This window comes from Mirounga leonina, unplaced genomic scaffold (genome assembly GCF_011800145.1).
Source record: "Mirounga leonina isolate KUSES-001 unplaced genomic scaffold, KU_Mleo_1.0 Mir_180, whole genome shotgun sequence".
Taxonomy (NCBI): Eukaryota; Metazoa; Chordata; class Mammalia; order Carnivora; family Phocidae; genus Mirounga; species Mirounga leonina.
This window is the reverse complement of record NW_023270469.1, coordinates 12,701,537-12,713,953: the sequence shown is the minus strand read 5'-3', so window position 1 is coordinate 12,713,953 and position 12,417 is coordinate 12,701,537. Positions and strand designations below refer to the sequence as shown.

At 44.9% G+C, this 12,417-nt stretch overlaps 1 protein-coding gene across 1 annotated transcript in view; it reads left to right on the top strand.

The window, feature by feature from the left end:
* Nucleotides 1-131: 131 nt before the first annotated feature.
* AARS1 (alanyl-tRNA synthetase 1) overlaps nt 132-12,417 on the top strand; it is a 62,164-nt gene continuing 49,878 nt past the window's right edge. Inside the window, exon 1 of the mRNA XM_035024795.1 lies at nt 132-269. The gene's annotated coding sequence lies outside the window, so the exon portion shown is untranslated. The remainder of the gene's footprint in view (nt 270-12,417) is intronic.

Here is a 12,417-nt window from a genome sequence, read left to right as displayed (position 1 = left end):
TGCCGAAAGTGACGTCAGTTCCCGCCCGGCGCAGGCGTCACTATTCCGCGCCGCGCCGGGCATGCGCTGCAGCGTCGCCTCTTTTGGTCGTACGCCGCCGACGCGAGTCTATCTCCGACTTCCCCGGGAGCAGTCTCTTCGCGCCTTGAAGTCCCCAAGCTCTGCGAAGTCAAACTCTTAGTCCTCACTTTATTGCCTTACTTCGCACGAAGTAACCCATGTTTTATTTTAAGCCTGTCACGTGTCTCTGTGAATTCTAAAGACTTAAGGTAAGTCCCGTGAGAATGCTGTAGATGGCCGGTTTCTGCTGTTAAGAACGCGGTAGCCTGTAAGACAACAAAAATCAAAACGAAACCAAGAGCCCTTAGACCCCCGTAATTCCACCACTTCGAGTTCACACAGTAGCGTTATATTTTTCTTCTGGGTCCTTCCAGTCTTCATCCATATGCATCAAAGCACGGGTGTTTTACATAGACCTAAACGTACACATACAATTTTAAATTTGACCTTTTTATTATATGGCTAAGTATTTTTTCGTGTTATAATTATCGATTTCATGACATTTTAATAGTACATCAAACCCATATCGCATAAATTACCTAACTCCCCTACCTCTGTCACCTTGGGGTTATAGGTTGTTTTCAACGTTTTATCATTAATATGCAGTGAGCATCTCCATACCATCAAAAATGATCTTGTTTGCTTTCGGTTTGCTTTCTATCTCTCGTATCCCACCCCAGAATATGAACTCTTCAAGCAAGAGCAAAATTTTATCTCTTAGTCACAACGAATTTGTGAACCTAGAAAAATTCATGACACATAGTAGCCTCTCGATATTTTTTAATGTGTGGATGAATAGATTTAATACAGATTTTAGTTCAGAATGTATTACTTCAGGGCATTTTTAATTGCAACATTTATGTCAAAACGTATGAATGACTTGAACACTTTGCAAAAGAGGATAACGTGGTTAGTAAGGACATGAAAAAGAGCTGGAAATCACTGGTTATTAAGGAAATGCAAATCAAAGCCACAATGAGATACCACTGCACACTGCTAGAATGGCTAAAATTAAAAATTAATCTACCATGTGTTGGTAAGAATGTGGAATGTTAAAAAATTATTCAACGACATGGTAGAGATGGTAAGGCACATGAGATAGATATAGGGACCACTACAATGGGATTTTTCAGTGAGGGTCAGACACAGCATGAATGAAAGGGAACTTATAGCCCAGGCGCAGGGTGGTGGTGGTGGGGAGTGGTCAGTGGATGGAAAATTACTAAGAGGAAACGTAAAGGTGTAGGGGAATTCTGGTTAAGCTAACCTAATAGGATTCTTGCTGATGAAGGGTAAGACATCAGACATCACCGGGGGATGGTGCAAAGATGAAGAACCTATCAGATATTGAGGGTGACCAAATACCAAGTGTGTGTGGGGGGTGGTTCTTGCTAAAATTGGATTTTAGGAACTGCACAGATAGGCTTAGTAGAAGGTTCAAGAACCTGACTAAAGTTTGGTCAAGCAAGGAAACTTTGTCAGGAACAACTGGAACTCTCATAAACTTCTGCAGAGAATGTACAATGGCACAGTGGTTTTGTATGTTTGGCAGTTTCTCACGAAGTTAAACCTACACCTACTCTGTGACCCAGCAAATCTACTCCTAGTTACTATCCAAGAGAAATGAAACATACGTCCATAGAAAGACTTGTACACAAATGTTTATAGCAAACTTCGTCAAAATAGCCCCAGACTAGAAACCCAAATGTCCATCAACAGGAGAACGGATAAACACATTATGGTAGGGGCGCCTGGTGGCTCAGTCATTAAGCGTCTGCCTTCGGCTCAGGTCATGACCCCAGGGTCCTGGGATCGAGTCCCGCATTGGGCTCCCCGCTCGGCGGGAAGCCTGCTTCTCCCTCTCCCACTCCCCCTGCTTGTGTTCCCTCTCTCGCTGTGTCTCTCTCTGTCAAATAAATAAATAAAATTAAAGAAAAAAAACAAACACATTATGGTATGTTTATTCATTGAATTACTACTCAGCAATAAAAAGGAATAAACTATTCATGATGAAGTAGGTGAATCTTAGAGATTGTATTGAAGGAAAGATGTCAGACATAAGAGATGCAATACTGTAGGATCCATGTATATGCAAGTCAAAAATAGGAAAAGGGAAATCTCTAGTGAGAACAATCATCTGGGGGCAATGCACCTGGACGAAGGAAGATTGAGCAGGACACAAGGGAACTTCCTGGGTGACAGAAATATCTTTTTTTTTTTTTTTTTTAAGATTTTATTTATTCTGGGGCACCTGGGTGGCTCAGTTGGTTAAGCGTCTGCTTTCAGCTCGGGTCATGATCCCAGAGTCCTGGGATCGAGCCCCTCATCGGGCTCCCTGCTCAGTGGGGAGCCTGCTTCTCCCTCTCCCTCTGCCTGCTGCTCTGCCTACTTGTGGTTTCTATCTCTCTGTCAAATAAATAAAATTTATTTATTTGACAGAGCACAAGCAGGGGGAGCGATAGAGGGAGAGGGAGAAGTAGGCTCCCCACCGAGCAGGGAGCCTGATGTGGGACTCGATCCCAGGACCCCAGGATCATGACCTGAGCCGAAGTCAGACACTTAACCGACTGAGCCACCCAGGTGCCCCTAAATTTTATTTTTAAGTAATCTCTACACCCAACGTGGGGCTGGAACTCACAACCCTGATATCAAGAGTCATCTGCTCCACCGACTGAGCCAGCCAGGCATTCCAAAATGTTCTATATCTTGATTGGGGTCTTGGTTACGTAGATGTATAAATTTGTCAAAACTCGTGAAACTGGGGGCACTTGGGTGACTCAGTTGATTCCAGCCTGTCGTTGGGCTCCCCACTGAGTGGGGAGTCTGCTTCTCCCTCTTCCTCTGCCCCTTCCCCCGCCCACTTGTGCTCTCTCGGTCTCTCAAATAAATAAGTGAAATCTTTAAAAACAAAACAAACTAGTGGAACTGTATATTTAAAAAGCCATTTTAATGTATATAAATTATACTTCCCAATAACATTGATTTAAAAAGCAAAAAAAGGAATGAAGTACTGATGAATACAGCAACAGAAATGAGAGCTTTGCCGTCTTATAGACATTATGTTGAGCAAAAGAATCAGAAACAGAGTGCATAACACGTTTCCGTTTATGTAAGTTCAAAATAGGTATGTAGGGGCGCCTGGGTGGCTCAGTCATTAAGCGTCTGCCTTCGGCTCAGGTCATGATCCCAGGGTCCTGGGTTCGAGCCCCGCATCGGGCTCCCTGCTCTGCGGGAAGCCTGCTTCTCCCTCTCCCACTCCCCCTGCTTGTGTTCCCTCTCTCACTGTGTCTCTCTCTGTCAAATAAAAATCTTTAAAAAAGAAAAATAAGTATGTATTTCCAATCTCTAGTGATAGAAATCAGAACAGTGGTTGCTGGGGAATGGGCTGGGGTGAGTAGGACTGGTTGAAAGGACAAAAGAGAACTTTCAGGGGTGATGAAAATATTCTGTATCTTTTTTATTTTTTAAATGTTCTGTATCTTAATTGGAGTATTGGTTACAAGGCAATGCAATGAAAAAAATTTTTAAAAATATAGGTAGTAACAATTTGTACTGTAAAAAGTGTTTGTGAGGGGTTTAGAATGTTTTCTCAACTCTTAACCACTCATTGAAACAGAAGGCATGCACAGAAGTATGCCCTATGCTACAGAAGTAAGAATGCCAAATGCCATATTGTCTTCCTAAGTAACTAGTTTAATTTCCAGCATCCTTAGCACCAATGAGTTGGGAAACTACATTGTTTATGAGGAGCCAGCACCATGGTCTAACTCTGTGTGGGGCAGCAGCCCTGGGGGAGACTGCTAATTGGTTTTCTGAGGAATGTTTCTTGTGTCTTACTATTGTAACAATTGCTTAAAAAAACAACAACTAGAGTTTGAAGCAGCTCTCCCTCCCACTCTTTTTTAAGATTTTATTTATTTATTTGACAGAGAGAGAGATAGAGCAGGAACACAAGCAGGGGGAGTGGGAGAGGGAGAAGCAGGCTTCCCGCCGAGCAGGGAGCCCAATGCGGGGCTCGATCCCAGGACCCCAGGATCATGACCTGAGCCGAAGGCAGACGTGTAATGACTGAGCCACCCAGGCGCCCCACTCCCAGTCTTTCTTACCTCAAATATCTATGCAGCAAACTCTCATGAAAAGCAAAAAAAAAAAAAAAAAAGAAAGAAAGAAAGAAAAAGAAAAGCAAAAGCAACACCAACAGACTCAGTTTTAAGTTCTCTGGGGGCAGAGGATCTTGCTTAGAGCACAATTGAAGTCTGGGTGTCCACTGTCCTCTTTTGATTGCTGTTTTTTCTTAAGATTTTATTTATTTGATACAGAGAGCACAAGCAGGTAGAGCAGCAGGCAGAGGGAGAGGGAGAAGTAGGCTCCCTGCTGAACAGAGAGCCCACACGGGGCTCCATCCTAGGACCCTAGGATCCTGAGCGAGCTGAAGGCAGACGCTTAACGAACTGAGCCACCCAGGTGCCCCTGATGGCTGTTTTATTACAAAGTCAACTGCTCTGTCACTGAGAGGGTGATACCTGCATTGTTTCCACTGAGACACAACTCCTCAAGTTAAATGTGGTCTCTAGGGGAATTGAGGGTAGGACTTTTGCTTGCATTAGATTTGTAGGGTGTTTACTGAAATTTCTTTTTAGTTCACCACCTATACCTGTTGGAAGGCTAGTGGGCATTTCCTTAGCCCAGGTGGGTGCTCTCAGGGAAGTCTAGGCTGAAGCTCCAGCTGGGACAATGAAACCAGCCAACCTGTTTTAGAGCAACTCTGGGCAATAGGGAACTCTTTGCCAAGGCTATCACTTCCCTGTCAGTTAGCATTTATATTCCAAAAGGAGGGCATCCAGCCAGAAGCCACTGAGGATCCCACTCTTCTGCAGACTGGAGACTGACAGGAAGGGCAAATTCTCCTGAAGCTGCAGACTAGAGTCTCCTGCCCTAAGTCTGATTCAGCTAGACTGGGCAATGAGAACATAATGTGTTAACATTTTTTAAGGCATCCGACACGATTTACTTGAATTACCTAATTTAATTCTCATAACATTACTACTGTTATCTCCATTTTACAAATAAGGAAAATGAGGTTCAGAGAAGTTAAGTTTTCCAAGGTATCATATGGCCTGATAAGTGGCAAATTTAGGATTTGAATTCAGGGCAACCCAATTTCAGAAAGCAGTGGGCAAGAAAACCAGAAACTAAGGGCAGAGTGAGGGGCCAGCATTCCTGGGACCCCTTCCTGGGGTACTTTTTAACTGACACTTTGGGCCTGGGTGAGCTTGAACTGCATCTTCCATGGAATTGCCCGATCACGTGATTCTTTAAACTTCATCACTCAGCTGGGAATCCTGTGGGCAGGGACCTTACCTATTTTACTCACATTTGGTTCCCCAGCATCTTGCCCAGAGCAGGGACACAGTAAACAGTTGTGGAATTAGGTAGTAAATGAATCAGTGAATGAACTGGTGATCAACAAATAACCATCTCTCATGGACACACCTATCTCTGTGGTGTCATTTCTTCTGAGCAAATGGGTACAGGGACTTGAAATGCTTGTGCCTCTGGTGGGGGTGGGCCTGATAGGATGGTGGCTCTGCTGTGGGAACCACTTTTCCCTAATGATGCCTCTATGTACAGGAAGCAATTGGAGGGGAATGGGAAGGGGGATGCTGTAAGGATTTGGAAAATAACAGGAATAATGGCAGGAGCCAGACTAAGTTTGTATTTGGCCCACAAAGGTCTAATGACTAATTTATAATGATAATAACAAAAAAATTGTATGAAAAAGTGATTGGGGATACTTTTAAAAGAAAATATGTAAAATGTATTCCATGTTTTCATTCATTAACACATTAGCAAAGCAGATTTCTCTGTAAAACCCATCCTGCTGACAGGAATTCAGTGATGATTGAGTAAAACTACTTCCTGCCGTTACTGTACTTAAGTACGAGGGACACAGACACCAAACAAACAGTCTTAAACCTAGGCATATTTGTGTATGAAGCAGATATAGCCTAGTGGTTAAGAACGTGACCCTGGAGCCAGACTGCCCAGGCACGAGGCCTGGCTTGCTCCTTCCTGGCTATATGTTGTAGGGCAAATTTCTTAACCTCTCTGTGCCTGTTGCTCATTTGTAAAATAGGAATCATAACATTTGTTATGAAGAGTTAATAAGTTAATCCATATAGACCTTTAGAAGGTTACCTGACAATGTTAATAAAGCAAGTACAAGGCATGATGGGAGATTATGATGGGAGTAAGGCATGCCTTCATGAAGAAATGATTTTTACCACTGAAATGGGAAGGACCAGGAAGAGACAGAAGAAAGGGAAGGATTGGGAGAGCAGTTCCAAGGAGAAGTGTAATCAGTGGATGCAACTGGTCACAGGTTGTTAGGGGGCATCTTGGGGAGGGGTGAGTTCTCCCTCCAGGCTTCTCTCCCCATGCGGGGTATCCCAGTCTCCTGTGCTCTGTTGGGGATAGAGGGACTTCCAAGAGATGAGGACTGAGCTCCCCAGGGTGGAGCAGAGGGAGTATCCTCTGAGCTCCTTCCACACTGCTCCCTGGCTGCCTGTAGCACTGGAGGGCTCCCATTTTTAGTTAACTTCTTTCCCCCCACACTCGTCTTAGCCACAGTCCTGGAGGTGAAAACCCCTTCACCTCACCCTTAAGTCCTTGCATTATCTTTGAATTTTTGTTTTGGCTTCAAAGTGGGCTGGGGGAGGAAATATGCTTTCAAGAAATTGGGGAGGGATGGGCGCCTGGGTGGCTCAGTTGGTTGGGCGACTGCCTTCGGCTCGGGTCATGATCCCGGGGTCCTGGGATCGAGTCCCACATCGGCCTCCCGGCTCGGCGGGGAGCCTGCTTCTCCCTCTGACCCTCTCCTCTCTCATGCTGTTTCTCTCTCGCTCGCTCTCTAATAAATAAATAAATAAATAAAATCTTTAAAAAAAAAAAAAGAAATTGGGGAGGGAAATGCACAGGACCACCAACTTCTGAGACCTAGCCCAGCACAAGGGCAAATTTCAGTGATAGTGGAGCAGAGAGTACGAGGGAGAAAGTAAAGCAAGTGAGGCACCTGATCTAGAGAGCCTAGTTAGTACATACAATGTTATGCAGTTGGGGCTTATCATTTTTTTGAGATTTTATTTATTTGTCAGAGTGAGAGTGAGAGTGCACAAGCAGGAGGGGTGGCAGGCAGAGGGAGGAGCAGGCTCCCCGATGAGCAAGGAGCCTGATGCGGGACTCAATCCCAGGACCCTGGGATCACGACCTGAGCTAAAGGCAGATGCCCAACCGACTGAGCCACCCAGGCATCCCCCCCCCCTTTTTTTTTTAAAGATTTAATTTATTAGCAAGCACGAGTGGGGGGAGGAGCAAGGGGAGAGGAAGAAGCAGACTTCCCACCAAGCAGGTAGCCTGACAGAGGGCTCTCTCCTGGGACCCTGGGATCATGATTTCAGCCAAAAGCAGATGCTTAATGGACTGAGCCACCCAGGTGCCTCTGGGCTTACTTAAGAAAAATGGAAAGTGTGTTTGGGGGCAGGGGATGGTTTTTGTTTCGTTTTTGTTTTAAAGATTTATTTATTTACTTGACAGAGATAGAGCAGGAACACAAGCAGGGGGAGTGGGAGAAGGAGAAGCAGGCTTCCCACTGAGCAGGGAGCCCGATGCGGGGCTCGAACCCAGGACCCTGGGATCATGACCTGAGCTGAAGGCAGACGCTTAACAACTGAGCCACCCAGGCGCCCCGATAGTTTTAACCTGGAGGGTGGGATCATCAGACTCAAATGTTAGAAAGACCACACTGGCTCCAAATGAACTGGAGGAAAATCTGACTGGAGGCAGGAGCGACTGCTAGGAAGCTAATGTAGTAGACAGATGACAGTGGTGATCTAGACCAGGGTGAACTCAAGAAACGTCAGATTGAACCATATAAAAGTGCCACTTTTGTAGGTCAACAACTGTCAAACAGTCCCATTTGGTTCAACCCGATAGAAGGTGGTGGATTAAAAATAGCCACAGGGCGCCTGGGTGGCTCAGTTGGTTGGGCGACTGCCTTCGGCTCAGGTCATGATCCTGGAGTCCCTGGATCGAGTCCCGCATCGGGCTCCCTGCTCGGGCAGGGAGTCTGCTTCTCCCTCTGACCCTCCGCCCTCTCATGTGCTCTCTCTGTCTCATTCTCTCTCTCTCAAATAAATAAATAAAATCTTAAAAAAAAAAAAAAAAGCCACAGATACTTCAAGTTCCTCCCATGAGAAGATATTTATTTCCGTACCATCTCTGCACTGGCCTTGTCATTTTCTTCGACTAAAAGAATGTGACAGGAGTGTACTGGGGAGGGGCTCTCCGGTGGCTCAGTCAGTTAAGTGTCTGCCATCAGCTCAGGTCATCCCAGGGTCCTGGGATCGAGCCCCACATCGGGCTCTCTGCTCAGCAGAGAGCCTTGCTTCTCCTTCTCCCTCTACCGCCACCCCCCCTGCTTGTGCTCTCTCTCTGTCAAAATCTTAAAAAAAAAGTGCACTGGGGAGTTCTGAGCCAAGGCTTTAAGAGAACTTAGAACTTCTGCTCTCCCCTCCTGAAACCCAGAGACCATCTACCATGTTATGAAGATGAAAGACCACATGGAGGGGCGCAGCTGTCTCAACTGAGCCCAGACACCGGCCAGGGGAATACAGCTGTGTGAGTGAGCCTGGGAGAGACCAGCAGAGCCACCCAGACGGAGTTCTTTTGAGCCATTGTTTTGGGGGTTATGTGTTACACAGCAATGGATAATAGATACAAAAGGACTTGGAGATTATTGGTTGGGGGGGGGCAGGAAATTCCTGATGAATCCAGATTTCTGGCTTAAGCAACAGACAATTGTAGTGCCATTTTGTGAGATAAAATTAGAGGAAGAGTCAAGAGCAGAACATGAATTTTTTGGAGTGATGGTATTTGGTGGTAGTACAAGATGATGGGTTCAATTTTGGGTATGTTGAGTACAGGATTCCTTGAAGACATCCCAAGTGCAAGTGTCATGTGGGCAGTTTTTGTTTGTTTGTTTTTTAATTTCTTTATTTGACAGAACAAGTAGGCAGAGAGGCAGGGGTAAGAGGTAAATTAAGACGTAAATAAAAAAGTTAAGAGGTAAATTAAAAAGCCTACCAAGGAGACAAGAGAAGTGGTCAGAGTAGAGCAAGACCAGTGAGTGTGGTGTCACTTTAGTCACCAGAATAGTGGTTAGAGGAAGGGACTGTTATAGTGCTAAATGCTGTTGAGGAGTCAAATATAATTCAAAAGTGTTTTTTAGGAGCTCTTGGGTGGCGCAGTCGGTTGAGCGTCTAATTCTTGGTTTCAGCTCAGGTCGTGATCTCAGGGTCGTGAGATCAAGCCCTGTGTTGGGCTTTGCACTCAATGGAGAGTCTGCTTCTCTCGCCCTCTCGCTCTTCCCCTCCCCCTACTCCTTGGGTATAGTTTCAGTTTTGCAAGATCCAAAAGAATTACGGAGATGGATGGTGGTGGTGGTGGCCTTACAACATTATGAATGTATTCAATACACTGTACACCTAGAAATGGTTAAGATGGTAAATTTTGTTGTATTTTACTACTACTATTACTACTACTACTGCAAACACACACACACACACACACACACACACGGAAAAATTGAGGGGAGGGGAACCAGCTAGTGGGGTGGGAGAGGTTGAAAATATGAGAGGGAGTAGATGGAGCAAGTCCTTAAACAGCCACAGGAAAGGGAATTTGGTGCACTGGTAGAGAAATTTAGATAATAGGGACTTCTCCCATTGTAATAGGAGGGAGAGGGAAGGATAGCTGTGCTTGGGGAAAGGTCTGGTGGCAGAAAGCTGAGGGAGTTTCCTTGTGTTGATTGTCTACTCCGAGTATGGAGATAATGGAGTTGGAAGGTGGAGGTGAGTGGAAGTCTTAAAATGGTAACTGGACAGAGTGGAAGAGTTAACCTGAAAGGACTAATGAGGGGCCCCTGGGTGGCTTCATTGGTTAAGCATATGACTCTTGGTCAGATCAGGTTTTAATCTCAAGGTTGCGAGTTCAAGCCCTGCGTCAGCCTACTGAAAAAAAGAAAGGACTAATGAACCAGGAGGCTAGAGGTACTGCAACTGTTTCTGAGGTTGTCCCCTCCATGGGCATTAAAGACAAAATCAGATGAATAGAACAATATTGGTCCCTCTAGCATAACCTTACTTGTTTTAGAAGCTAAAACAGTGCCAGAACACTGGGACCTATTCTGTTGTTAAACCTGGATTCAATTGGCATTGGTTTATCAGGACATTTCTTGTGTAAATTTAGAAGCTGTTGGTGTCTGAGAGGAACGCAGACCAGAGGACAACACACCTACCACACTTGACCACACACCTGACCAGAGGTGACTCTTGTTCTTTCAAGCCTAAGCATGGGGATGTGTGCTCTCAGGGATAAGCTAACCTGAGACTACTTGGCTTTTCTCCAATTGGAGAATTCCAAGGATGGTGGAAGCATATGAATAAAGATAGAACAGTACAGTTCTATCTTTATGTGTACTGGTACTTCCAGGAGAGTTCCATTTAAATACCGCCCCCCACCCCACCTTCTTAAGGGAGATGACAGTAGCCCTGGGCTATAGATCTGCATGAACAAAAGATCTGCCATCCTGCCTGAGAGAGATGGCTAAAGTGGAAAAGAGAATGATCTCACCTGAGCAGCTGACACCCAAACAGTCACCAATCTCAGACCACATCTAATATTTTCCTCCACTACTCCTATCACCCGTCTTACAACTAGAACTACTATGGAGAAACCCCTTGCTCCGATGAATAATCACACCAGAATGGTTTCTAAGCCAAGGCAGAAGCATCTAGCAACAGGGGCTGGAGGACAAGAGGGCATAGGTATTGAGTGTGACAAATACCCTCCAAGCAGATCTCCACTTGGTCTGACTTCCAACAAAGTGTTTGAAGCTACTCTGGGAAAGCCCTGTCCCAGATTCAGGATTGGGAATGCAAGGTACTGGAGTCTTCTAGCATCAGCCCCTCTGGTTCCCTTACCTCCATTGTGTCATTTTTGGAAGATGCTGCACTCTGATTCAATCAACAGAATAAAGAACAATTATTCTCAAGCAGAAAAAGCCAAGTCAGGTAAAACTGCAAAGTTCCTAAGAACATGACATCTGTGTCTAGGACCAAGAGAAACCTGAAGACCCCAGAAATCTGTAAGATGTTAAAGAGGGGCCAAGTCCCTGCTTGCAGAGGTGACAGGCCTGAAATCATACATGCTATATATGAGACTCATTCCTGATGCATGTGTTCTTTCCAAACCTTCCCTTTGGGTTTCTCCCCAGAATTTTATACAATGGATCTTTTAGAGCCACAAATCCTTTTTGGAATAACAAGTAGGTATAAAAGCCCATCATTTTTGCTGTGATATCCCTCCAGTCTACTTCTTTTGTACTTTCAGTACAATCAGTGGCATCTTGGCACTTGCTTTGTGATGGGACTGATGCGATCATCTTCAAACTGTTTTCTCAGATGCCTGCCTTTTCCAGCTCCAATATATCCTACATACCTCTGCTAGACTACCCCCCCCCCCCCAAAAACCCCCCCCAATTTCACCACTTCCTTTCTGTGATTTAACAATCTGTGACTGTTCACTAATAAATCCAAACACTGTTCAGTCAGGTTTTCGTTTTGTACCTCATGAGACTTTTCTCTGTCCACAGGGCAAAGCTGCTCTCCTCACTGCCCTTCCAGGATTTATCCTGGAGAAGCTATTTTAGTTTTAATATTACTTTCCACTGCCTGTGGCACTCTTGTCACTTGTCTCTCAGAAGCAAACTCCGCTCCTTCATGAAATCTCTAGCCTAAGAAATCCTTACCTTCTGAATACCAGTGACACTGAATGAAACTGCCTTCATGTTAGATAAACAGGGTGAAACAAAGGGAGAAGACCTGCTTTCAAGGCCTATTTGTATTTCTTTCCTAGGACTAGAAAAATAGAATGTAAGGACTTTGTTTTTACTGGCATCTACCTTCTTTCTAATTAGGTAACCAGTATTCTCTGGTTTACCAACAGGAAGAAAGGAACGTGAGAAGCCCTGTGGCAACTGAGTAGGGCCCTTGGCCTATAGAGACATCACAACTGTTCATGCTGGAGCAGTGTCAACTCTGAAATGGAATAGTAGTATCAGGTGATGACTAACCTGTGGAATCATAAATGTCTCCACTTCGGCATGATCACTAATACCGGCAACCCAAAACATACTGGTTTTTTATACTCATTAATGGTGTCCTGGTAACACACACACTTCATAATTAAATTCAGTTAACATCAATAACAAATACATCACCAGTTGACTACTTATGCACA